Here is a 4,579-nt window from a genome sequence, read left to right on the forward strand (position 1 = left end):
ACCTGTACATGCTTCCGCTGGGACTTGTACATTTACTTCAAGTTTAAGTTACTCATCTCAAGTGGTATCTGTTCTTCTTCACCTTCCTTTCAAATTATGAGTGCAAGGCTCGAAAATTGTTTCTCTTGAACTGTGCGTGACGTAGGTCTTGTTGACACGGACGTGCGAAGGTTTGTGAACTTTCCCAAGACAAACGTCTCCAACCACTGTCCAACCAAGAGGAAGACGTTGAGCAAACGGTGCTGATGGTTCTCCGAGAATCTGCTCCAACACATGATGCGCCATAGGGAGATCTCGACCTATGAGCAAGCCAATTTTGATCTCAGGGTGGAGAGGAGGGATACTTGCCGCGATTGGCTGTAGATGAGCATGACTGTGTGCTACATCTGGGGTGGGGATCTCCGACATGTCTTGCGGGATGCTTTCACATTCTATCACAACAGGAAGGGCTAGCGTCATCTGTTTGTCATGGGACTGGACACACAAACCTGACGCCTTGCGACCACTCATAGACTGCGTTCCGGAACAGGAAGACAATGTGTATGTGTGCTGTTCGGTGTCAACTCCAAGTTGATCTAGCAAATCTGGTGAAGCCAGTGTTCTGTTGCTCTGATCGTCTATCACAGCATACACTTCTACACTCTTCTGAGAACAGTTTTCGGAGAAGACTCGCGTTAATACGACTTTGCCGCAAGATCTACTGCCGAATGCACCACAGATAGATGTACACTTAGCTCCCACTCCGCTTGAGATTCCGGTACCTGCACTATCTCTCTCCCCGCCATGACCTTTAGTATCTGAAGGGCCACGGTGCATCACCGCAAGATGTGGCTTTCCACATTTTTCGCATTTGATAGTTGCTGTACACTTGTTGGCTCTGTGCTCAGGCGAAACCAAACACCGAAAGCACAAACTTTTCTCCCTGAGGAACTGTTGTTTTTCTTCAAACGACTTTGAAAGGCTTTGCATGCGGTCAAGGAATGACTGGCATTGTGAATAGGGCATTTATCTGTGTGAATACTGCCGGCTTCATCGTTAGACACTTCAACCCTACGATTCACAACCGTTGATATTCCTAAGTCAGTTTTTGACTTGCCAACATTGTCATTGTCAAAACAGAAAGCAGGATCATTTTGTACTTTAGCCACGTTCTGCAGGAATTCCACGAAAAATGTAAATGGAGGGAACACGACCCTGTGTCTCTGTTTGTAACTGGAGGCTCGTTCTGTCCATTTGTGTTTCAAGTTGGGAGGCAGTTTTGCAACGATTTTGTTCGTGCCGATGGATGTGTCGTACACCTTTAGGAGGGGCCCTAAATTTTCATTATCTTTTGCAGAGTTGATTTCATCACACAAGTCGCAAAGATCATAGAGTTTTCTCGAGTCTTTTTGGGTGATCTGAGGGAAACTCTCTATCCTCTCTCTGAGGCGAGCTTCTACCAGTTCTGGAGATCCGAAACGTTCATCTTGACGCCTCCAGAGGAGCCTCAATCCCCTGGCAGGATCAGCGGCGTTGGATGCTCTTATGCTCTGAGCGTACTTCGAAGATTCGAAACCAAGATGTTTGACGAGTAAGTCCAGCTCTTCTTGTGGTGATACACTCAACTCTGTCATGACCGAGATGAAACTGCTTTTCCAAACTGCGAAACACTCTGCTTGTTCGTTGAACAGATGAAGATCCTTTTTCAGCAAGAATTTTGCTAAATCACCCTCTGCAGACTGTACAAATCTGTTTTGCCGAGGCGTGAATTGGCATGCCGAGTGAATGTCGTGTTCACGTTCTGACGGGGAGTTGAGTTTGCTTCCTTTTCACGTACGGGTGGAACTCTCCAAGACCCGCCACATACCTATCGGTTCTGTCCATCGGGTGCTCACTCTTCACACTGAGTGATGAACCATCATGTTCTACAAAAGCGTCAGCCTCTGCCTCCGCCGCTGCAGCATCCTTTTGCTGTGCAACCAAGCAAAGCTCCGCTTCATATTCTGACCTCAGGCGCTCCGCCTTCGCGGCAGCCACCTTCACTTCTTCTTCGACTTTTGCAAGTGATGCTTTCAAGTCATACTCCTTTTGAGCGAAGTGAGCCCTTGCTCTGGCTGCAAGTGCTTTGGCCCGAGCCATTGAAGATGCGTTGCTTCCTGAACTACTATGAGTACGACCACTGCGTCCTCGGCTACTAGTCGATTTGGCTTCATCCAACAGGAATTGCAAGCTTTGCTGAGCGTCGTACGATTTTTTCAATCTTTGTGCGAACGTATCTTTGAACGTGTTTGACTCGCTGACACTTTCCTTCGTTTTCTGCCTGAACAAAAAGTCTGTGTAAATGTTTGCTTGCATTTCGGAACTATCACGAGCCTCTTGTAGATCGCGTAGTAGAGATGAAGCAGCATTTTTGTCGTTTGCAGCGTTGCATTTAGAAGTAACGTTGTCTAATTGATCAAGAGAACGTTGCACTTTGCTTACCAGAAAGTTTCTGGTATCCTCATACTGAAGTTGCCCTTTTTCTGTTAGAGTACGAAGTCGTGTGGTATCCTCAGTTGTGTCTTGAACTGAGGAAGCCATGATGAAAGCTGATGCGATGGAAATTCACTCTGCACCGAAGATCAGAGTGCTTGGTCCATGTGTGCACCGTAGATCCGACAGCTACATGGATGTGTGGATCTGGATTTCACTCTGCACCGAAGATCAGAGCGCTGCACCCATGCGTTTAACAAAATTTCACTGTCCTGTCTCATGTCTCCCACACTCTGACATACAGGTAAGTGTCACCCAATGAACAGACGTTTTTCATTTCTTTAATTCGTCTATTCGTTACAACCGTTAGTACCCAACATTGGTACTTGATCGTTATGGTGAAATTCTGAAAAAACAAACAAAAACCACACTCAGAACATTTTGTGAAACAAAATACTTTTCCAACTCAAGGGAAGTAATCAAAATCACACTCACTAAACCACCTTGAAGTGGAGTACATCAAAAATGAAATGAACAAATATCCAAAAAATAGAACAGTGGACGATTTCCAACAATTGAGAAGTTTTAGGCAATAACTTTTCTGCAAACTCTTGTTAGAGCGTCTTTGCTATTAAATAAACTTTTCTCAACGAAAAAGAGATAGATCTACAAACAGTACAATGATGTCAAACTGTCCACAGTCAGTCGCTGACGTATAGTGGGGCTCGTATGTTGCAGACGCACTCATAAATCATTCACATCTTGCAACAAACATCATACTTTGTGGTATTGTTCCTTATAATTATTTAAGGGATTTCAGATACAGAGCCACTTCAGAAATCGTTTTTTTTGTCTTTGATAGGGAATAAAAGGCTGCATTTACAGCAGACGAAATTCGTACCAAAAGCGCTCAGCAGTAAATATTCCCAACTCAGCAAATGTAAAATTCAATGGTTTACCATGCACCAGAAGTTGTCTGCTGATAACACATGCATGACATAAATACTCTTATGGGTATTTTTGTGTTCTGGTATTTAATTTGATCGTTTTTAGAATTTTATATATCCGCAGCATGAAAATTCAAGATGGCGGCCTCCGCAACATTGCGTGTTTTGATTTTAGCGAAAACAACGTTTCTGAAGGTAAGTTTTCAAGAATACGCATCCATTCACCAATGTCACATCATTTTACTGTTTAATTCTCCCCTGGGGTCTGTTATTCATCGGGTGAAGCGCTGAAATGCAGAGTAATCTTGCAATAGCTCATCAAGCTGGATTGTGATGCTGATAGATCTAGATCTATCTGTTGATTACAAGTAAGGAAATCATGATCGCCACGCTGGTGATTTTAAACAGATTAAACGAACTTTGAATAAAAGGCGAGGAGAAAGAGATTGTTCATGGTATGATAAATGATTAGTCCTGCCTACGTTAAGGACTTCCATAAGGTGGGGAGGGGTAGAGTCAAAAACTGAGTGAGGGTAGGCCAGATAGTAGGATGACCAGCTGGAGATAAAATAGTGTCTTTACAGTGTTGTGATCAAACTTTCAAAGACGGTAGGTAACAGACAAAAGCATACAGTGTATGCTAATCAAATGAGATAAGTGGTTTTGAAAAATGAAGAGATACCGCTCTTTGAGTTTTACAATTTTGGTTTGTTGCTTGTTTCTCATCCTTTTGCTTATTTTAAGTTGACCGTGCATTGGTGTGAATTTTATTTTTACAGGATATATACAAGAGTTACACCACATGCCGGTTCCTGGGAACAAGCGTTCTGCATTTATTCCGGTGCCACAGAAGGGAGCCGATTTCACTAGTACTACTGTATCAAGGTTTGTTACCTAATACATCTTAACAGTAAGATTTTTTTATTTGTATTAATTGGAACATGTTTGCACATCATTTGTAAGCGACCTCTGTGAATTTGATGGGTTTAACGTACGAACCCTCACTATGGTCAACATTCTGTTAGCGACTGTTTGAAGCGAATAAATGTAGCGGTCAGAAAGATTCCAGAATCAGTTGGGTCACTGGAAACTGTGTTTGTTTGTTTTTTAACCTGAAACAGTAAGAATTATACGAATTCATGAAATACAATTTTCTTTCATTTTGGTCTGTTGTGTGAAGA

The 4,579-nt window shown here is 43.0% G+C and overlaps 1 long non-coding RNA gene across 1 annotated transcript in view; it reads right to left on the minus strand.

Moving 5' to 3' along the window:
• LOC138956972 (uncharacterized) overlaps positions 1–937 on the minus strand; it is a 2,134-nt gene extending 1,197 nt beyond the window's left edge. The window contains exon 1 of the long non-coding RNA XR_011452887.1: positions 1–937. This exon is cut by the window's left edge and continues 656 nt beyond it. This is a non-coding gene — a long non-coding RNA (uncharacterized lncRNA).
• Between the last annotated feature and the right edge of the window lie 3,642 nt (positions 938–4,579).

Source organism: Littorina saxatilis, unplaced genomic scaffold (assembly GCF_037325665.1).
Source record: "Littorina saxatilis isolate snail1 unplaced genomic scaffold, US_GU_Lsax_2.0 scaffold_336, whole genome shotgun sequence".
Classification (NCBI taxonomy): Eukaryota; Metazoa; Mollusca; class Gastropoda; order Littorinimorpha; family Littorinidae; genus Littorina; species Littorina saxatilis.